The 24167-nt window shown below is 40.4% G+C and overlaps 1 gene segment (V, D, J or C); it reads right to left on the reverse strand.

The window, feature by feature from the left end:
• LOC132675423 (Ig mu chain C region membrane-bound form-like) overlaps nt 1–24167 on the reverse strand; it is a 242761-nt gene that overhangs the window by 150034 nt on the left and 68560 nt on the right.

The raw sequence follows: 24167 nt of genomic DNA on the forward strand, positions 1-24167 counted from the left end.
GTTTTGGACTTGACTTAATATTTAATGATTTGACCTGTTGGAGGATTTGTGGGTGTGGTAATGTGAGTGTCGTGTGGGATGGAGGTGAACTTTCCCTGACATCAGTGTGGACTATGGTCATCTATGTCATTCTTGAACCTGTGTAGAATAACTTATGTGGCCAAAGGGACTTGTCACATGAGATTAATTTTGAGACATTGATATTACTGCCATGTGTATGAGTCTGGGGATGGCGTTCAGGACACAGATGGGCAGTCACCAAATGTCCGTCTCGGAACTGAAGATGAGTGGGTCCTGAAGACAGCACATCTGTGGGAGGGAATACCTTGAGAATTGTGGGATGAAACCCCTCATCACCAGGCACAGACACTTTCTTGCATGAAGTTCAAGTCTCCCTCTGGATCTGAGTGTCTAACTGAACCCTGGTGGATATGCATGGATGTCCCCAAAATGCTCTGAGGTGAAGAGAAACGGTAAGGAAAGAAACATGAAGAAAGACAGATAACAACAAGGAAAGACACATAAAGGTGTCATTGCCATTGAGAGAGGACTTCTGGGGATGACATGCATCCTATTTTCTGTAGCCTTGATTGGACGTTGTTGGACACTAGCCAGTGGAGGTCTGGGGCAGCCCTACAAACTGGGCTCTGGGATGTAAGACCAGAACCATAGCCACCCTAAGCTGACTATATTGTGGACAAGTGACATGACTCGGGAGGTCCCTCACCTGAGGGTAAAGAGATGTTCTGGCCACCCGGTGGCCCCCCCACCCTCTGAGGTCACTCCCTCCAAATGTTATACATTCACAGCTTCTATTGTATGTGAAATGTACCCTCTCTCAGTAAGGCGATGGTCCACTGCTGGTTCTGGGAGGATCCATCCTTGTGACCTTGTCTCTGGTATAAACCTCTTCTCTGTCTTCTAAGAATGAAAGCAGAGTTCCCCTTAACATGCAGCTAAAATCCAATATTGTGCCCTCACTTGGATCCAATTATTTTTTGGTGTAAATCACTAGTGAAATTGTCATCTGTTTGGAAATTCCCTTCAGAAGCAAGTACTGGAATACATGGGTGGTGTCAGGTGGTGTAGACCAGTGGAACAGCACATGGTAACCATGCATCCTCAAGGCTGAGCTTGTTCCCTAGTGAGGAATGGGAAGTACAAGGAATGCCGGGTGACACTAGTCTGTGCTTTCTGAGTACCCAGCAGACCTGGGTGAATGAGCCTGGTCCAGGAGCAAGGACGTCTACACACAGGCAATACATAGATGCCAGCTGTCTAGACAGACTGCCCATGAGATGTGGTCACAGAGGAGCTGGGAAGGGCAGCTGGGGTTTGAATTCCCACTCACGTGGCACCAACATTGGGAATCATGATTATCTTTGTTAATTAATGTCCACTACCAGTTAGGGATAAAATGGGTAAATGCAAGTTGTTAGACTCACTGCCCTAGATCCCATTGGTTATGACCATTTGTAACAACATTCGTCCCCTTCCTTTTTATCCCCTGTTTTTTAATGTCTGAAGATTTTATTTATTTACATCTTTGTTAGTTAACATGTAGTGTAGTTTTAGTTTTGGGAATAAAATTTAGTGATTCATCACAAACATTAACACCCAGTGCGCATCACAAGTGACCTACATAATCTCCATCACCCGTTTAGCTATTTGAATCAGAATTTTTGTGTCCTTTGTGTAAATACCTTGTAGAGAAATTGGTGGGACATAAGGTAATTCTATTTTAACTTTTTAAACTCTTCTCCAGTGTGGTAACACCACTTTGCATTCCCACCAAGAGTATAGGAAGGTTCCTCTGTCTCCACATCCTTGCCCATATCTGTTGTTTCCTGAATTGTTCATTTTAGCCATTCTGACAGGTGTGAGGTGGTATCTTATCATGATTTTGAATTGATTTTCCCCAATGATGAGTGATGTTGAGCATCTTTTCATGTGTCTCTTAGCCATCCAGATGTTTTCTTAGGAAAAGTGTCTGCTCATGTCTTTTGACCATTCACTGGATGTTTGTTCTTCTGTGTTTGTTAAGTTCTTATAGATTTTGGATACTAACTCTTACCATGTATGTCATTTTCAAATATCTTCACTCCTCTGTCAGTTGCCACTTAATGTTGTTGACTGTTTCCTCCACTGTGCAGAAGCTTTTTATCTTGATGAGGTCCCAATAGTTCATTTTTTGCTTTTGTTTTCCTTGCCTCTAGAGGCGTGTGTATTAAGAAGTTGCCGAGGTCGAGGTCAAAGAGGTTTCTGCCTGTTTTCTCTTATAGATGTCGATGCTTTTTGCTCTTACATTTAGGTTTTTCATCCATTTTGAATATATTTTTGTGTTTGCTGTAGGAAAGTGTGCCAGATTCATTCTTCTGCATGTTAGTATCCAGTTTTCCCAGCACCATTTGCTGAACAGACTGTTCAGCAAATCTGGTTCTCTATTCTGTCCCATTCATGTATGTGTCTATTTTTGTGCCAGTACCATACTTTCTTGATGATTACAGCTTCGTAATACAGCTTGAAGTCTAGAATTGTGATGCCTCCAGGTTTGGATTTCTTTTTCAACATTGCTCTGCCTATTCGGTGTTTTCTGGTTTTATACAAATTTTAAAATTCTTTGTTCTTTTTCTGTGAAGAATGTTGGTGTTATTTTGGTAAGGATCACATTGAATGTGTAGATTGCTTTGGGTAGTATTGATATTTTACCAATATTTGTTTCCCAATCCATGACCATGGAATGCTCTTCCTTTGTGTCTTGTGTAATTTGCTTCATATGCTTTCTATAGTTTTTAGCATACAGATCTCTAACATGTTTGGTTAGGTTTATTCCTAGGTATGTTATGATTTTTGGTGCAATTGTCAATGGGTCTGATTCCTTAATGTCTCTCTTTTCTGCTTCATTTTTGGTGTATGTATATAGTGCCAATAACTTGATGTTGTCTCTGTATCCTACAACTTTTCTGAGTTTTGTCTCCGTCCTAGAAGTCTTTTGGTGGAATCTTTTGGATTTTCCACATAGAGTATCATGTAATCTGCAAAGAGTGAAAGTTTGACTTATTCCTTTCAAATGTCTATGCCTTTCATTTCTTTTCATTGTTTGATTGCAGAGGCTAAGCGTTCTAGTACTACGTTGAACAAAATTAGTGACGGTGGATATCCCTGTCATGTTCCTGACCATATGTGGAGAGCACTCAGTGTTTCCCCATTGAGGATGATGTTAACAGTGCGTGTTTTGTATATGGCCTTTATGTCGTTGAAGAATTTTCCATCTATCTTTACTTGCTCGATGGTTTTTATCAAGAAAAGATAGTGTAGTTTATCAAATGCTTCTCTGCATTTATTGAAAGGATCATTTGGGTCTTATCCTATTATTGATATGGTGTATAACTTTGATTCATTGTTAATATTGATCCATCCTTGCACCCCAGGAATAAATCCGACTTCATCCTGGTAAATGATTCTTTTAATGTACTGTTGGATTCAATTTGTAAGTATGTTGTTGATAATTTTTGCATCCATGTTCACCTGGGCAATTGGTCTGTAATTCTCCTTTTCTAATTCTTCCTGTTGAAATTTTGGTAGTTTACATGTTTCTGGGAATTTATTCATTTCTTCCAGATGGCCTAATTGGTTGGTATATAGTTTTTCATAATATTCTCTTATAATTGATTGTATTTCTGGTGTTGGTTGTGATCTGTCCCATGAAATTCATGATTTTGTCTCTTTGGGTCCTTTTTCTTTTCTGTTTGAATAATCTGGTCCAGGAAGTTCAATTTTATTCATTCTTTCAGAAAGCAACCTAAAAGTTTTGTTGATCTGTTCTACTGTTTTTGTTTCTTTCTATGCCATTTATAGGTACTCAATGATTGTTTACCCTCCTCGTCTGACTTTAGGCTTCATTTGCTCTTCCTTTTCTAGCTTCTTTAGGTGTAAAGTGGTTGTGTGTTTAAAATTTTATTTTTATTGTGTTAGGCCTGTACTGCTATGTACTTCCATCTTAAACCTGCTTTTGCTGCATCCCACAGGATTTGGACCGTCAACACTAACATTTTCATTTGCTTCCATGTATTTTTATTTCTTCTTTAATTTCCTGGTTAACCGCTTTATTCTTCAGTGCAATGGTCTTTTACTCCAACTATTAGTGGTGTTTCCAAATTTTTCCTTGTGGTCGACTCCAAGTTTCATAGTGTTCTGATCTGAAAATATGCATGCCATAGTCTCAGTCTTTTTGTACTTGTAGGGGCTGATTTATGACCCAGTGTGTGATCTATTCTGGAGAATGTTCCATGTGCACTCGACAAGAATGTATTCTGCTGCTTTAAGATGGAATGTTTTGAATGTATCTGTTAAGTCCATCTGCACCTGTGTCATTCAAAGCCATTGTTTCCTTCTTGATTTTCTTCTTACGCTATCTGTTCATTGTTGCAAGTGGGGTGTCCCCTACTTACAAGTGCAAGTCCCCTACTACTAGTGTATTATTATCAATGAGTTTTTTTATGTCATTAATTGCTTTACATATTTCAGTGCCCCAATTTGTGGTCATAAATATTTACACTTGTTAGTGCTTCTTGTTGGATAGACCACTTTATGATATAATGCCCTTCTTCATCTCTTTTTGCAGTCTTTGTATTTTAAATCCAGGTTTCCTGATATGAATATGGTACTACAGCTTTCTTTTTATGTCCAGTAGCATGATAAATTGTTCTGCAACCCCTCACTTTCAATCAACAGGTATCTCTAGGTCTCAGTCTTTTACAGGCAGAATATACATGGATCTTGTTTTTTTAATCCATTCTGATACTCTGTGCCTTTTGACTGGACTTTTTAGTTCATTTACATTCACAGTGATTACTGAAAGATATGATATTAGTGTAATTGTGTTATCACAATGTTTCTGTAAAGTAATTTTTTTTTCTGGAGATTTATTCTATTCCTTTCTAATGTTTGTTGCTTTTGGTCTTCCTTTCCCACTCAAAGAGTCCCCTTTAGTATTTCTTGCAGGGTTGGATTAGGGGTCACAGACTCCTTTAGATTTTGTTTGTCTGGGAAGCTCTTTATCTCTCCTTCTTCTCAATGACGAACTTCCTGGATAAAGTATTCTTCCCTGCCCATTTTTTTCCCATTCAGCACATTGAATGTATGATGACACTCCCTTCTCTCTTGGTAAGTTTCTGTGAATGGAACTAACCTTATTTGCCTTCCCTTCTTAGGGACTTCTTTCCTCTTGCTGCTTTTAGGATTTTTCCTTTATCTCTATATTATGTCAATTTTCTGATTTCTCTTGGTAATGGCCTACTTTTGTTGATTTTGATAGGAGTTCTCTGTGCCTTCTGGATTTGGATGTTCATTTCCTTCCTTGGGTTAGGGCAACTTTCAGCTACAATTTGCACAGATAAACCTTCTGTCCCTTTTTCCCTCTCTTCTTTTGGGACTCCTCAGAAAGGAATTTTACTACACTATACAGAGTGGCTGAGTTCTCTAAGTCTACATCCATAACCCAAGAAGTTAGTTTACCCTCTCTTTTCTGATTCCTTATTTTCCATAATTTTATCTTCTATATCACTTAGTCATTCCTCTGCTGCTTCCACCCATTATGTGCCGTAAGCATCATGTCTCTTTCATAGAATTTTTAAATTTCACCGTTGACCAGTTTTTATGTCTTTTATCTCTGTGGTATGGATATCCTTGATGTCTTCTATGCTGTTCTCAAGCCCATCCATTATCCTTACTATTGTTGTTTTCAGTTCTGTTTTAGGCCTATTCCTTATATCTGTTTTGATTAGATCCCTGGATACGGTCCTTTCTTGTTCTCTCTTTGGGGATGAATTCCTCCATATTCTCATATTGTCTAGGTCTCTGTGTTCTTCTGTGTTTTAGAAAACCTGTTATGTTTTCTGCTTCTGAGAGTCATGGCTACATTAAGAAGAGTTCGTATGCTGTACGGAGACTGGCGCTTCAGGAAGGGTTTGTGGTGAGTGCTGTGTGCACTGTGTTCTTGCGTTTTGGTGTCTTGGTAAGTGGGCATCACCCAATCCATTAAGGTTATGAATAGAATAAAAATAAAAGTGAAGCAAATTCTCTCATTTTTGCTTCTTGTGTGCCTGCTTGAGCTGTAACATTGGCTTCCTCTTGCCCTTGGAGTGAAAGTTAAACCATCAGGTCCCCAATTCTCAGACTTGACACTAGTTTGGAATCAGATGAGAATTACACCATTGACTTTACTGGGTATCCAGCATGTGATAGTATATCATGGGACTTCTCAGCCTATTTAGTCATGTAAGCCAATGTGCTATGTGTTCTGTTCCTCAGGATTATCCTGACTAATACATGTAGATGCTTTTTCTCTTGTAGTTTCAAGTATTTGAAGAAAACTGTAACACATATAAAGTTCTGAGAACCTAAGTGACATGAATGAAGTGTCATGGTGTTTGACTAGGACAAGAGCAGGGTGAGGATAACCAGGAGCTATGGGTTCCTGTGGTCCTAGATGCAAAGTGAGCGCACCTGGGACTCCTGTAAATGTTTAGTTGATGTGCATCAGGATACGTGTAAACCATTGATATTTAGTACAAGGGTAAGCAATTGCAAGAGACTCTATCTCTTGTTCATGTAAGTATAGTGTTCCTGGTAAAACAAACTTTGTAAACCAGACCCGAGTAGGTAAGCACAGAATCATGTGTCCAGAGAGGCTTCCTGGGGGAAACTGCTGTATGGAGAGGAAGCCCCAGGCCATGGCACAAAACCTTCTAACAACCCCTACCTGCACCTGCTCCTGGGAACACAAACAGAATGGTGCATAGTGTGCACCCCCTGGCGGTCCTGATCTTCTTCTACAGGGTGGTTTGTGTCTGGGCTCACACTGACAACCCCTCACTGTGTCCTTGCACAGTAATACATGGCCGTGTCTGCTGACCTCAGACTGCTTAGCTCCATGTAGGCTGTGTTTGTGGATGTGTCTGCCGTCAGAGTGAGTCTGCCCTGGAACTTCTGTGCATAGCTTGTAGCACCATCTTCAGGGTCAATGCTTCCCATCCACTCAAGCCCTTGTGCAGGAGCCTGTCACACCCAGTACATATAGTAATCAGTGAAGCTGTGTCAAGATGCTTTGCAGAAGATCTTCACTGATGCCCCAGGCTTCCTCACTTCAGCCCCAGACTGCACCAGCAAAACCTGGGAGTGCACACCTGTAGAGAGGGGACAAGAGTGGATGAAATCAATGTTGACTGGTCCTGGTCCTCTCCTATGTCCAGGGACTTGGCTGACCCTTAGCTGTCGCCACTGCCACCAGGTAGAGGATTCTCCAGCTCCAGTCCATTGTGAGGGGATGTGTCTCAGGGTCTCCGGTAGAGGATGGCGTTGTACGGTGATGCTCTCAGGGCACAGACACACCCATACTTAACCTAGTGCTCTTAGGACTATTTGCCTAGTCATGAGACAGAGTATTTCATACACAAGACCAGAACCATCTGGAGACGGTCCCAGAGACCGTGTACATTGGGACTCAGAGAGCACCAGTCTAATCCTTGTTTGAGGACATGGGTCCTTGGCCAGGTTCCTGAACTGTGTGCAGACTGAGCTCCTGCCACTGATTGATAAGACCTTACAGGAAATTCTCCCCATTGTGGACCAGTATTGAATGAGCCAGAGACCACCTGAACCTGTTGTTGGCTCTGATATCTGAACGTCTTATTCCTGGAGAAGCGTGTCTCCAAACTGCTCCACAAAATGGGGTAATAAATGCGTCCTGGCTTCCATCTCTTAGATGAAGATACCTAAAAGCCCTGGAGTAGCAGCATCTAGTGTCCTCTCACTTCCTGAGTTCATTAAATGCTCTGATGGAACAGGATATTTAAACACCCTTTAGCATCCCTCATCTACTGATATTTTAGATTGCTTTCTGGAAAAGGAAACACTGGCTTCTGACAGGAAAGCCTTCCTCACCCCTTGTGAACCTACTCACCTGGGTAGCAGCCTGGTGCTGGGTAGTACTGAAAGCTCCCTGAAGTCTAGGCCCGGCCCTGCAGGGAGGTTCCTGTCAAGACTCACAGGACATTTATTCCAGTGTCTATACTCCAGCATTACATGGTGGAGGGGAGCAGAATATGCCACCCCAAATATGCCGCTGGAATGAAACATGCTTGAGAAACAGCCAGTGCAGAGACGCACTGAACATCCTTTGTTCCCGTTAAACAGAATATAAATCTCCTATGTGAAATACACCCTTTTTGTACCAGGAGGGGAGAACTGTCCTTAGCACCAGAAAAAGGAATTTAGGCCCTAGAATGTTGTGCAGAGAAACCTTAGTTCTTCACTATTGTAGTAGCACTAAGCACATTGAAGCTCTCACTTTTTCCCCATTGAGGATGATATTAGTGTTGGGTCATTCATATATGGCTTTTATGATATCGAGTTATGCTTCTTCTATCCCTACTTTCTTAGTAGGGATATGTTTGGTAGAATCTGCTGGAAAGCCATCGGGCCTGGACTCTTGTTTTTGACAGATTTTTGATTACTAATACTATTTCCTTACTGGTTATCGGTCTGTTCAAATTTTTATATTTCTTCCTGTTTCAGTTTGGTAGTGTATATGTTTCTAGGAATTTGTCCATTTCTTCCAGATTGCCCATTTTATTGGCATATAATTGCTCATAATATTCTCTTATTATTGTTTTTATTTCTGTTGTGTTGGTTGTGATCTTTCCTCTGTCATTCTTGATTTTACTTATTTGCATCCTTTCCTTTTTCTTTTTGATCAAACTGGCTAGTGGTTTATCAATTTTGTTCATTTTTCAAAGAACCTGCTTCTGGTTCCATTGATTTGGTCTACTGTTTTTTTGTTTGTTTGTTTGTTTGTTTGTTTGTTTTTGTTTGTTTCAATAGCATTAATTTCTTTTGTAATCTTTATTATTTCCTGTCTTCTGCTGGTTTTGGGTTCTATTTGCTGTTCTTCTTCCAGCTCCTTAAGGTGTAAGGTTAGGTTGTGTATCTGAGATCTTTTCTTCCTTCTTTAGGAAGGCCTGGAATGCTATATACTTTCATCTTATGGCCACCTTTGCTGCGACCCAGAGGTTTTCGGTTGTGGTGTTATCATTTTAATGGACTTCCATATACTTTTTAACTTCCTTCCTTTTTAACTTCCTCCATATACTTTTTAACTTCCTGATGAATTATGTTAGCTCATTCATTCTTTAGTAGGATGTTCTTTAGTCTCCAAGTATTTTTTACCTTTCGAAATTTTTTCTTGTGGTTGTTTTTGAGTTTCACAGCATTGTGGTCTGAAACTATGCACAGTATGATCTCAATCTTTTTGTACTTACTTAGGGCTGATTTGTGTCCCGGTATATGGTCTGTTCTGGAGAACTTTCCATGTGCGCTGGAGAAGAATGCATATTCTGATGCTTTAGGATGAAATATTCTGAATATATCTGTTAAGTCCATCTGGTCCAGTGTGTCATTCAAAGCCATTCTTTCCTTGTCGATTTTTTGTTGAGATGATCTGTCCATTGCTGTGAGTGGGGTGTTGAAGTCTCCTAATATTATGGTATTACTATCGGTGAGTTTTTTATGTTTGTGATTAACTGATTTATATTTTGTGTGCTCTCCCATTTGGCGCATAAATGTTTACAATTATTAGGTCTTCTTCGTCTATAGACCCCTTGATCATGATAGAATGCCCTTCTGCATCTCTTGATACAGTATTTTTAAGTGTAGATTGTCTGATATAAGTATGGCTACTTGGGCTTTCTTTTGTTGACCATTAGCATGATAGATGGTTCTCCATCCCCTTATGTTCAATCTGAAGGTGTCTTTAGGTCTAAAGTGGGTCTCTTGTGAACAGCATATAGATGGATCTTGTTTTCTTATCCATTCCGTTACCCTATGTCTTTTGATTGGGGCATTGAGTCCACTGAGGTTTAGAGTGAGTACTGAAAGATATTAGTTTATTGCCATGATGATGCTTGTAGAGCTGGAATTTCTGATGGTGTTCTCTGGTCCTTTCTAATCTTCCTTGCTTTTGATACACACACACACACACACACTCACACACACACACACACACACACACATATTTTTTTTTCATCTTTTGTCCCCTCAGAGAGTCCCCCTTAAAATTTTTTGCAGGGCTGGTTTAGTGGTCAAAAACTCTTTTAATTTTTGTTTGTCTGGGAAACTTTTATCTCTCCTTCTATTTTGAATGACAGCCTTCTTGGATAAAGAATTCTTGTCTGCATACATTTCTGATTCAGCACACTGAATAGACTCCGCCACTCCTTTCTGGCCTGCCAAAATTCTGTGGATAGGTGTGCTGCAAACCTGATCTGTCTTCCCTTGTATTTTAGGGACTTTTTTTCCTTGCTGCTTTCATGATTCTCTCCTTGCCTGAGTATTTTGTGAATTTGACTATGGTATGCCTTGTTGCTGGGCAGTTTGTGTTGAATCTAGTGGGGGTCCTCTGTGCTTCCTGGATTTTGATGTCTGTGTCTTTCCCCAGGTTAGGAAGTATTCCACTATGATCAGCTCACATAACCCTTCTACCCCTATTTCTCTTTCTTCCTCTTCTCGGACCCCTATGATTCTGATGTTCCTTTTGAATGAGTCACTGATTTCTCTAATTCTTAAATCATGCTCTTTTGCCTTAATCTCCCTCTTTTTTTCTGCTTCATTATTTTCTATAAATTTGTCCTCTATATCGCTGATTCTCTGTTCTGCCTCATCCATCCTTCCCACGGCTGCATCCATCTGTGATTGCAGTTCAGGTATAACATTCTTAATTTCATTTTGGCTATTTTTTTTTTTACTTCTCTTATCTCTTCAGAAAGGGATTCTAATCTATTTTTTACTCCAGCTAGTATCCTTATTATCGTGATTCTAAATTCTGGTTCAGACATCTTGCTTGTACCTGTGTTGGTTAAATCCCTGGCTATTGTTTCTTCGTGGTCTTTCTTTAGGGGTGAATTCCTTTTTTTTGTCATTTTGAAGAGAGAAAAGGAATTAATGAAGTAGAAATATTGAAATAAAATAAATAAAATTTCAAAAATATTAAAATTAAAAATTAAACACACTCACGCGCACACACACACACACACACACACACACACACACACACACACATCTAATAGTTAATGCTTGATCCTAGGTGTGTTTTGTTGAGGTGTTGAAAGTGGTTTGAGAGGTTAGGGAAAAAAAGGGTGCAAAGTAAATCATTTGAGAATTTGAAAAAATGCATACACTGATGTTGAGTAAAATGGGTAGATGGGAGTAAAATAGAATTTGAGAATAATATAGACAAAAGTAAAGCATATAGTAGAAAAAATTAAATAAAAATATTTTTAATAAAAATTATGAATTTTTTGTTCTGTATTTAAGAAAAACGTAAAGAAATGAAAAAGACAATAAAGATAAAGAAAAGAAAAAAAGAAATCATTTGATAATTTGAAAATGTGAATATACTGTAGTAGACTAAAGTAAAATGATGGAAATAAAATAGAATTTGAAAAAATTTACATAAAACTAATAAAACATAGTAATGACAGTTAAATAAGATTATTTTGTAAACATGAAATTTGTTGTCAAATAGGTTTCTATACAACACCTAATGCTCATCCCAACAGATGTCCTCCTCAATACCCATCACCCACCCTCCCCTCCCTCCCACCCCCCATCAACCCTCAGTTTATTCAGTTTTTAAGAGTCTGTTATGGTTTGACTCCCTCCCTCTCTAACTTTTTTTTTTCTTCCCCGTCCCCATGGTCTTCTGTCAAGTTTCTCAAGGTCCAAACAAGAGTGAAAACATACAGTATCTGTCTTTCTGCATATGACTAATTTCACTCAGCACAACACTCTCCAGATCCATCCATGTTGCTACAAAAGGCCACATTTCATTCTTTCACAATGTCAGGTAGTATTCCATTTTGAATAGATACCACAATTTCTTTATCCGTTCATTAGTTGATGGACATTTAGACTCTTTCCATAATTCGCTATTGTTCAAAGTGCTGCTATAAACATTGGGGTACAAGTGCCCCTATGCATCAGCACTCCTGTATCCTTTGGGTAAATTCCTAGCAGTGCTATTGCTGGGTCATAGGGTAGACCTATTTTTAATTTTTTTTTAATTAAAAAAATTTAACGTTTATTTATTTTTGAGACAGAGAGAGACAGAGTATGAACGGGGGAGGGGCAGAGAGAGAGGGAGACACAGAATCCGAAACAGGCTCCAGGCTTTGAGCTGTCGGCACAGAGACCGACATGGGGCTCGAACCCACGGACCATGAGATCATGACATGAGCCGAAGTCAGACGCTTAACCAACCAAGCTACCCAGGCGCCCCCCTATTTTTAATTTTTTAGGAACATCCACACTATTTTCCAGAATGGCTGCACCAGTTTGCATTCCCACCAACAGTGCAAGAGGGCTCCCATTTCTCCACATCCTCTCCAGCATCTATAGTCTCCTGATTTGTTCATTTTAGCCACTCTGACTGGCATGAGGTGGTATCTCAGTGTGGTTTTCATTTGTATTTCCCTGATGAGGCGTGACGTTGAGTTCTAACCATGTGCCTGTTGGCCATCTGGATGTCTTCTTTAGAGAAGTGTCTATTCATGTCTTCTGCCCCTTTCTTCACTGGATTATTTGTTATGAGGTGTGGAATTTGATGAGTTCTGTATAGATTTTGGATACTAGCCCTTTCTCTGATATGTCATTTGCAAATATCTTTTCCCATTCCGTTGGCTGTCTTTTAATTTGGCTGATTGTTTCCTTTGCAGTGCAGCTTTTTATCTTCATGAAGTCCCAATAGTTCATTTTTGTTCTTAATTCCCTTGCCTCTGGAGATGTGTCAAGTAAGAATTTGCTGTGGCTGAGGTCAGAGAGGTTTTTTCCTGCTCTCTCCTCTAGGGTTTTGATGGTTTCCTGTCTCACATTCAGGTCCTTTATCTGTTTTGAGTTTATTTTTGTGAATGGTGTAAGAAAGTGGTCTAGATTCATTCTTCTGCATGTTGCTGTCCAGTTCTCCCAGCACCATTTGTTAAAGAGACTGTCTTTTTTCCATTGGATATTCTTTCCTGCTTTGTCAAAGATTAGTTGGCCATACATTTGTGGGTCCAATTCTGGAGTCTCTATTCTATTCCATTGGTCTATGTGTCTGTTTTTGTGCCAATACCATGCTGTCTTGATGATGACAGCTTTGTAGTAGAGGCTAAAGTCTGGGATTGTGATGCCTCCCGCTTTGGTCTTCTTCTTCAATATTTGGCTATTCTGGGTCTTTTGTGGTTCCATACAAGTTTTCGGATTGCTTGCTCTAGCTTCGAGAAGAATGCTGGTGCAATTTCGATTGGGATTGCAATTTTGATTGTGTAGATTGATTTGGGTAGTTTTGACATTTTAACAATATGTATTCTTCCAGTCCATGAGCATGGAATGTTTCTCCATTTCTTTGCATCTTCTTCAGTTTCCTTCATAAGCTTTCTATAGTTTTCAGCATACAGATCTTTTACATCTTTGGTTAGGTTTATTCCTAGGTATTTTATGAATCTTGGTGCAATTGTGAATGGGATCAGTTTCTTTATTGACATTTCTGTTGCTTCACTGTTAGTGTATAAGAATGCAACTGATTTCTGTACATTGCGTTTGTATCTTGCAACTTTTCTGATTTCATGTATCAGTTCTAGCAGACTCTTGGTGGAGTCTATTGGGTTTTCCATGTGTAGTATCATGTCATCTGCAAAAAGTGAAAGCCTGACTTCATCTTTGCCAATTTTGATACCTTTGATTTCCTTTTGTTGTCTGATTGCTGATGCTAGCACTTGCAACACTATGTTAAACAACAGCAGTGAAATATCTCAATTTTTCCCCATTGAGGATGATATTAGCTGTGAGCTTTTCATAAATGGCTTTTATGATGTTCAAGTGTTTTCCTTCTATCCCGAGTGTCTTGAGGGTTTTTATTAAGAAAGGATGCTGAATTTTGTCAAATTCTTTCTATGCATCGGTTGACAAGATCATATGGTTCTTATCTTTTCTTTTATTAATGTGATGTATCACACTGATTGATTTGCGAATGTTGAAACAGGCCTGCAGCCCAGGAATGAATCCCGTTGATCATGGTGAATAATTCTTTTTATATGCTGTTGAATTTGATTTGTTAGTATCTTATTGAGAATATTTGCATCCATATTCATCAGGGATATTGGGCTGTAGTTGTGTTTGTTGCTGGGTCTCTGTCTGGTTTAGGAATCGAAGTAATGCTGGCTTCATAGAATGAGTCTGGAAGTTTTCCTTCCCTTTCTATTTTTTTTGGAACAGCTTGAGAACTAGAGGTATTATCTCTGCTTTAAATGTCTGGTAGAATTACCCAGGGAAGCCATCTGGTCCTGGACTCTTGTTTGTTGGGAGATCTTTAATGACTGATTCAATTTCTTCACTGGTTATGGGTCTGTTCAAATTTTTCTATTTCTTCCTGTTTGAATTTTGGAAGTGCATGGGTGCTTAGGAATTTGTCCATTTCTTCCAAGTTGTCCAGTTTGTTGGCATATAATTTTTCATAGTATTCCCTGATAATTGCTTGTATTTCTAAGGGTTTGGTTGTAATAATTCCATTTTCATTCATGATTTTATCTATTTGTGTCATCTCCCTTTTCTTTTTGAGAAGGCTGGCTAGAGGTTTATCAATTTTGTTTATTTTTTCAAAAAACCAACTCTTGGTTTCATTAATCTGCTCTTCAGTTTTTTAGATTCTATATTGTTTATTTCCGCTCTGATCTTTATTATGTCTCTTCTTTTGCTGGGTTTAGGGTGTCTTTGCTGTTCTGCTTCTATTTCCTTTATGTGTGCTGTTAGATTTTGTATTTGGGATTTTTCTTGTTTCTTGAGATAGGCTTGGATTACAATGTATTTTCCTCTCAGGACTGCCTTTGCTGCATCTCAAAGCATTTGGATTGTTGTATTTTCTTTTTTGAATGTTTTTTTTTTTTATTTTTGATAGAGACAGAGGCAGAATGCGAGTGGGTTAGGGGCAGAGAGAGAGGGAGGCACACAATCTAAAGCAGGCTCCAGACTCTGAGCTGTCAGCACAGACCCGGACGTGGGGCTGGGAGACACAAGCTGGGAAATTGTGACCTGAGCCGAAGTTGGAATCTCAACCGACTGAGCCACCTTGGGCCCCCCTGGAGTGTTGTATTTTCATTTTCATTTGTTTCCATATATTTTTTAATTTCTTCTCTAATTGCCTGGGTGACCCGTTCATTCTTTAGTATGGTGTTCTTTAACCTCCATGCTTTTGGAAGTGTTCCAGACTTTTTCCTGTGGTTGATTTCAGGTTTCATAGCACTTTGGTCTGAAACTGTGAATGGTATGATCTGAGTTCTTTGGTACTTATGAAGGGCTGTTTTATGACCCAGTATGTAATCTATCTTGGAGAATGTTCCATGTGCACTCGAGAAGAAAGGATATTCTGTTGCTTTGGGATGCAGAGTTCTAAATATATCTGTTAAGTCCATCTGATCCAATGTATCATTCAGGGCCCTTGTTTCTGTATTGATCCTGTGTCTAGATGATCTATCCATTGTTGTATGTGGGTGTTAAAGTCCCCTGCAGTGATCACATTCTTATCAATAAGGTTGCTTATGTTTGTAATTATTTTATATATTTGGGTGCTTCCATATTCGGTGCATAGACATTTATAATTGTTAGCTCTTCCTGATGGATAGACCCTGTAATTATTATATAATGCCCTTCTTCAACTCTTGTTACAGCCTTTAATTTAAGTCTAGTTTGTCTGATATACGTATGGCTACTCCAGCTTTCTTTTGACTTCCAGTAGCATGATAGCTATCCATTCCCTCAACTTCAATCTGAAGGTGTCCTCAGGTCTAAAATGATTCTCTTGTAGACAGAAAATAGATGGGTTTTGTTTTTTTATCCATTCTGATACCCTGTGTCTTTTGGTTGGAGCATTTAGTCCATTTACATCAGTCTTATCGAAAGTTATGGGTTTAGAGTCATTGGGATATCTGTAGGTTTCATGCTTGTAGTGATGTCTCTGGTACTTTGTGGTCCTTGCAACATTTCACTTACAGAATCCCCCTTAGGATCTCTTGTAGGGCTGGTTTAGTGGTGATGAATTCCTTCCATTTTTGTTTGTTTGGGAAGACCTTTATCTTTCCTATTCTGAATGACGGACTTGCTGGATAAAGGATTCTTGGCTGCATTTCTGGTCCTCACATTGAAGATTTCCTGCCATTCCTCTCTGGCCTGCCAAGTTTCAGTAGATAGGTCTGCCACTACTCTTATGGATCTCACTTTGTAAGTTAGAGCATGTATAGCTCTAGCTGCTTTCAGAATTTTCTCTTTATCCTTGTATTTTGCCAGTCTCATTATGATATATTGTGCAGAAGATCGATTCAAGTTACATCTGAAGGGAGTTCTCTGTGCCTCTTGGATTTCAATGCCTTTTTCCTTCCCCAGATCAGGGAAGTTCTCAGCTATGATTTGTTCAAGTACACCTTCAGTCCCTTTCTCTCTCTCTTCCTCTTCTGGAATTCCTATGATACAGATATTGTTCCATTTGATTGCATCACTTAGTTCTCTAATTCTCCCCTCATACTCCTGGATTTTTTTCTCTCTCTTTTTCTCAGCTTCCTCTTTTTCCATAATTTTATCCTTTAATTCACCTATTCTCTCCCCTGCCTCTTCAGTCCATGCTACGGCCACCTCCATTTTATTTTGCACCTCATTTATAGTATTTTTTAGCTCCTCATGACTATTTCTTAGTCCCTTGATCTCTGTAGTAATAGATTCTCTGCTTTCTTCTGTGCTTTTTTCAAGCCCAGTGATTACTTTTATGACTATTATTCTAAATTCTTGTTGTGTTATAGTGCTTAAATCGTTTTTGATCAATTCGTTAGGTGTCACTACTTCCTGGAGTTTCTTTTGAGGCCAGTTCTTCCATTTCATCATTTTTGGTAGTCCCTGTGGTGGCTCCAAACTGCAGGGCACTTCCCCTGTGCTGTCTGGTGTCACTTGTGTTGGTGGGCGGGGCTGCAGTCAGACCCAATGTCTGCCCCCAGCCCACCGCTGGGGCCACAGTCACACTGGTGTGTACCTTATCTTACGCTCTCCCAGGGGCAAGATTCACTGTGGAGTGGTGTGGCCCCTGTCTGTGCTGCTTGCACACTTCCAGGCTTGGGGTGCTGCTTCAATAGGATCTGGCATATTAGCCAGGGTGGATCCGCAAGGTGCACAGTGGTGGGAGGGGTAGGCTTAGCTCGCTTTGCCATCAGTGGTTCCCTGTGGTAGGGGCCCTGAAGCACCGGGAGGGAGGCAGACCCGTCGGAGGGATGGATCCACAGAAGCACAGTGTTGGGTGTTTGCGTGATGCAAGCAAGTTTGGTGACAGGAACTGGTTCCCTTTGGGATTTCGGCTGGGGGATGGGAGAGGGAGATGGCGCTGGCCACTGCCTTTGTTTCTGCCGAGCTGAGCTCTGTCTTCCGGGACTCATCAACTCTGCCTCCAGGTGTCCTCTTACTCTCCCCTCTCTCTGAGAGCAGAGATGTTGACTTTTAGCACCCAGATGTTAAGCCCCGCTGGCTGTCAGAACTTACAGAGTCCAGCCCCTCCGCTTTTGCAAGCCAGACTTTGGGGTTTGTGCCTTCCCGGGCGGTCTCCCCCTCCACCACTCTGGCTCCTTCCCAACTGTCCGTATAGCATGCACCGCCTCTCTGCCCTTCCTACCCTCTTCCATAGGCTTCTTGTGTGTGCTTGGCTCTGGAGAGTCTGTTCTGCTAGTCTTCTGGAAGTTTTCTGGGTTATTTAGGCAGATGTGGGTGGACTCTAAGCGATCAGCATGATAAGGTGTTCTCCTAAGCCTCCATCTTCCCCTCTCTCCCCAAATAGGAATATTTTTAATAGAAATTGAAAGTAAAAATGAAGTTTTGTCTCTTGCCCCCCAAACGCAGGCTATCGGACAGCCAGCGAGGCATCTGAATGCCCTTGGTGTGGTTCAGCTCCTTCTTGGGAAATACCACCTCAGAGGAGATGTAGCACCATGAGGGATGATCTTGAGAACCTTTGACAGGAGCCAGCACTGCCCAGAATGCACACAGCAAGAGGGACACACTTAGGGTGACCTGGCCTTCTGCCAGCCTCATGCCTCTGCTCAGGGACATCTGCCAGGGAGAATGGATAAATGGAGGATCGTCAGCAAAGCCAGATCTAGACCATCTGGCAGAACAGAGGGCTGTGCTGAGCAGTCAGCACCTTACACCTGGGGGCCACCTGTGGGGTTAGGTAACAGTTACAGGGTGTGGCATTGGGTGACCCTGCACATCAGTTTAGCTGGGGCACATGTGGCAGAGGCAGGCAGGCCCTGTCCAAGCATGCTCACATGGACATAGTAGGGACTTGGACCCAGAGACATGGCTCTATTCAACACATTCCATCTTTCCCTTAGCTACTTGAATACAGAATATACGATTTTAACACCCTGAACTTCTCTACCACTTCCGTGTTATGTGGTACTGCTGGTTCACTTTCTATGGATGACTACTTTTCCTCATTATGGAGGCAACTGCTTCCTACTTCCTTGGGATGTGGAGGTAGACATCAATATTACCTGTGTACGTGTTGAAAAACATTGCTTTGTAATTTTACTTGTCTTATTCTGGTTGGCTATTAGTTTGCAAGCCATTTGATCCTTTTGGTTGTTACTTTGAAGCTTCCTCTGAGTTTACTGAGGAAACATTTCCCAGTATTCTGCGTCATGATTGGTGAAGTACAAGGTAGTATTTTAGTATTTTCTTATGCCAGCTGGTGAGAACAGAAAGTACTGGTGACCACGTGTGAGCTCCAGGATTTTTTCCCTCTAATCCTTTATTGTGATTCTTTCCCGGCTTCTGGCAGTCTCCTCCTATGCATGTGGGGTTCCCTCCTCAGCTGGAGACACAAAGGGGCTGTCTGCTGGTGCCCAACTTGAGAGGAAGAGTGAATGTCCCCACTAGTTTTAAAATGCCTGCCTTCCTTTTACACAAAAACCATATAGGGATACCATAACACACCTAAAAACTACATGGGCAAAAATCTCCTTGACCTTGTTCTTGGAAATGATGTTTCGGATATGACTCCAAATGCACAGTCAATGAAGACAGAAATCAGTGAGTGAGAACACATCAAACTAAAAATCTTCTGCTTAGGAAAAGACACATTCACCAAAGGAAAAGACATTTTACAGGGATGGAAAAAAATTGTAAAACGTGTGATATGAGGTTCATATCCAAAATTTAAAAAAAGCTTATTTTGCTGAATATTATAACAAGCCACCCAATTTTAAAAAAATGGGGGAGTAGAGGACTTGAAAGGGCATGTTTCCAAAGTCCATGTACAAACGTCCAGCAAGTGCATTAAAAGGTGCTCAACATCACTCATCACCAGAGACATGCAAATCATAGCCACAATCCCATAACACTTCACACCTGTTATCATGGCTGTTACCATCAGACAAGAGATAACAAATGCTTGTGAGCATGTGGAAATAAGCAAACCTGGTACACTGTCCCTAGGAATGTAAACTGGTGAGGTTACTACTGAAAGCAGTATGGAGAATTCTCAAAAAATTAGAAACAAAAGTATGGTTGTACCCAGTGATCCCATTTCTGAGTGATATATACAGGGGATGAAGGCACTACATCAGAGATATGTGCACCCCACGTTCATTGCAGTCTTATTCTCCATAGCTGAGACACTAAAGAGACCTAACTGCTCATCAAGGGATTAATAGATAAAGAAGATGTGAGATTAGATAGATAGATGGATGGATACAGAGATAGATAGATAGATAGATAGATAGATAGATAGATAGATAGATAGATAGATTTCATCCATATAAAAGTTAATCGTGCCATTTGTGACTACATGGATGAAGCTTGAAGACATTATGCTAAGTTAAATTAGTCACACAGAGAAAGACACATTCTGTATAATCACACTTACATGTGGAGTCTAGAAACATCAATTTCCCAGAAACAGAGTGTGCAATGGTAGGTTCCAGGGACTGAGGGGCAGGGAAAATGGGGGGGGGGGCATTGCTCAGTGTGTCCAAACTTCCAGTTAGAAGATAGACAAAAAGCTTCCATGGGTCTAATGTATAGTAAGATGACAATAATTAATATACATATTGTATATTGAAAGTTGCTTTATGTTCTTACCATAATTAGCTGAAGAATGTATTGACTAACTTCAACTTGGTAAACATTTCACATTATATACATGTATCAAGGCATCACATTGTACACCTTAAACTTACATAGTGTTGTATGTCGATTGTATCTCAATAAATCTGGGGCCAAAAAAAAAAGGTATTCCTAGAAGACATTCCTATACACATTTGGCTAGTAATAATTTAACTATGCATGGACATGACTGCAAATCATACAATATGTGATATTAACCCTAAAGATGTTTATGTACAGAGAAGATTTCATACAAGTGTGCATGTGTCTGTGTTGGTGGGAATAATTTCATGTGATTCTGTACACTCATAGAAACAACAGCCATAACAACAGGTGTTAGGACACTGGTGCTAAGTAGAGATCGTGGCGTTTTTGAAGAAAATTAAAGACATTATGGCCAGGGGATAGATCATGAGCAATTTGGGATGTAAAACAAAACAAACCAAACCAAACCAAAACAAAACAAAACAAAACAAAACAAAACAAAACAAAACAAAACATGAAGGGTGAACACTTTTCCTTATTGTGATTGGAACATAACATAAGGTCTGTGTTTTCTTTCCACATCTCACAGCTTTTGTACTCCATTTCCCATATGAATGGCTTCCTTTGTGCTTAGTTGATATTTTGCAGTGACACATTTTCATTTGCTTCTTTGTTCCTTTGTGCACATTCTTTAGATAGATCCTTTGGGTTTACCATGCCCTTATACAAAACACTCTAAAGCCGTAACAGTCTATTGTCAACTGATAAGTACTTAAATTCAATCCCATGGACAAGTACACTTTATCGGCTCCACACCACTCCCCACTCTACTGATGTCACAGGCCACATCTGTATGTATTGTGTACCCATGAGCATTGATTTATAGTCACACTTGATGCTTTTGTCTTTTGAATCTCACAAAAGAATTGGAAGGGTAGTAGAGGGGTAATGTCAGCCTCATAGCAGCCTAAGATGTCCCTGTGTTGTCTCTCACACCCCTCCAAAACTTGGCATCCATCCACAAACAAATGTGTATTTTTGGGCCCTGTGGGATCCAGCTCCATATGTCAAAGAACCCCTGAATAGTCTTCCCTACACATGCATAGGTGAACATACCTGAGTGTGGCTTTGGACTCTACAGTGACCCCTGAACCTGCTCCACCTTTCTTGTCTGTGGTCTCCGAGGTTCTGGGAAACAGTCTTAGTTGATCACACATGGACTGGAGTCTTTGTGGAAGTCCAACTTTCCAAAGAAAGTGAAAACTCTAACTTTAAATGGTATCTTCATTCCCCCCATCCTTGTGCATTGTAGCATTATTTACAAGAACCAAAACACCCTATGTGTCCGCAGACAGAAGAATGGGTAAAAAGAAGTGTGGCCTGTATGTACAGTGGAATTCTATGATTCGTCCATAAGAAAGAATGAAAATTTGCCCTTTGCTACAACATGGGTGGATCCTGAGGGCATCAGGATAAGTGAAGTAAGTCAGACATGTGGGAAATCAAATAGGTATGTCCTGGTGTAGGACATTACAGGGAACACATTGCAAAGCAGAACACTGCTTTCTGGCTTTGCTGAAAACAGCAGGCAATGCTTTGCTTGTGTAGTTAATGTGTATCTAGGAGTTACTAACTTCCCTTATCTCGTTAACGAATATCTAGGGAGCACTCATCACCCTATCTAGTTCATATAGACCTAGGGGGCACTCGCTTTGCTTATCGATTTAATGTAAATCTAGGGGACACTCAGTTCCCTTATGTAGTTAACGTAAGTCTAGTGGGAACACTAAAGTTCACTTATTTAGTTAATATTGATCTAGTGCAACTAGTTAATATAAATCTAGGGGGCACTGCACTGATTTAGTTGAAATAAATGTAGGGGAACTCACTGTGATTATCTAGTTAATGTAAATCTAGGGGGCACTCAGTTCCCTTATGTAGTTAATGTAAATCTAGGGATCATTCACTTATCCAGTAAATTTTTATGTAGTGGGCACTCATTTAACTCACCTAGTTAATGTGAGTTGATGGGGCACTCGTTTCACTTATCTAGTTAATGTAAATCTAGGGGGCACTCATTTCCTTTTCTTGTTAATGAAAATCTATGGGACACATTAGGTAAGCACACTTTGCTTATGTAATTAATGTATATCTAGGGCGCATTCAATTTGCTTATCTAGTTAATGTCAGCATAGGGGGAACTCACTTTAATTATCCGGTTAATGTATCTTTAGGGGGCACTCACTTTGCTTATCTAGTAAATGCAAATCTCGGGGGCAAGCTCCCCTTCCCATATCTAGTTAATGTCAATCTAGGGGACACATTCACTTTGTTATGTAGTGAATGTAAATCTAGGGGGCAAGCTACACTTCGCCTAGATAGTTAATGTAAATCTAGGGAAACCTCACTTTGCTTATCCAGTATATGTACATCTATGGGCACTCTCTTCCTTACCTAGTTAATATAATTCTAGGGGCACTCACCTCACTTACCTCCTTCATGTATATATAGGGGGCACTCCCTTCCCTTATGGAGTTAATGTATATGTAGGTGGCACTCACTTCACTTTTGTAGTTAATATAAATCTAGGGGGCAGGTTAAACTTTGCTTATCTAGTTATGTAAATCTAGAGGTCACTAACTTCACTTATCTAGTTATTCATCTAGGGGGCACTCATTTTGCTTCTCTTGTTAACATACATCTAGAGGGCCGTCACTTTGCCAGTCTAGTTAATGGGTATCTAGGGGGTACTCCACTTTGCTTATTTAGTTAATGTATATCTAGGGGGCACTCAGTTTATGGAGTTAATGTATATGTAGGGGGCAAGCTACACTTCACTTACCTAAGTAATATAAATCTAAGGGCACTCACCTTGCTTATACAGTTAATGTAAATTTAGGGGACACTCACTTAGCTTATCTAGTTAATGTAAATCTAGGGGGCACGCTACACTTTACTTATTTAGTCAATATAAATCTAATGGGCACCTGCTTAGCTTATCTGATTTGTGTATATCTGAGGGGGCACTCACTTTATCTAGTTAGTAAATCTAGGGGGCACACTACAGTTCACTTATCTAGTTAATATTACTCTAGGGGGCACTCACTTTGCTTAGCTCATTAATGTAAGTTTAGGGGACCCTCACTTCTCTGATCTAGTTAATGTGTATCTAGGGGGACCTCTGTGCACACACAATGAACTTTGGTTTCTTTCCCCTGTTAATCCACGTCCTGTGACCTTAGTTCTTGGTCCACAAGAACATTTGGTGGAGAATTTCTTCCTCCCCTTCACCTTTCTAGGCTCTAGGTTCAGCCACATTCTGCTTGTCCGCTCAGACCCAGCACTATACTTGAAGCCCACATCGCTGTGTGCTGGTGTGTAGACTCCCATCAATAGTGGGTGTGGCCTGTGGGTGCTAGATCCTCCACAGGACCCATTCTTACTTTATCCTGAAGGTAAACTCACGTTTCCAGCACATGTATGGTGTTAACTGAATAGGTCTGCATCTGTAACACGTGTGTCCAAACAGGCAGAAGGGCTGATGTTACTCCACAGTTCACTTAGCATCCTTCTGTAGTTTACTGAGCAGGTGGCCGGGGCACCTGTTTGGCCCTCCTTCCCAAACATTCCTGGACGCATTCTTGCTGTGAACATGCAGTGTGGCTGCACGGGAATTTCAGGAGGTGCTGGGAAAGTATGATTACCTGGTTGCCCTGGAACGTGGAGAATATGTGCACACATGGCAGTCTAATACTTTGTGTAACCATGTGTCTTTGAGACAAAGTGCATGCATGGGAACACATTGGTACAACTTACAAGACTATCTGCACCAACAAGGATTCTAGGTATGAACTGAAGTGAAAATCCTGTTATGTGCTTCATGTGTTTTACATCTATTGGTGAATTATGGGATACATTCTTATTCCAAAGTAATTTCTGAAACAGTTACTGTTTAG

The sequence above is a fragment of the Panthera onca genome, chromosome B3 (genome assembly GCF_046562875.1).
Source record: "Panthera onca isolate mPanOnc1 chromosome B3, mPanOnc1 haplotype 2, whole genome shotgun sequence".
Classification (NCBI taxonomy): domain Eukaryota; kingdom Metazoa; phylum Chordata; class Mammalia; order Carnivora; family Felidae; genus Panthera; species Panthera onca.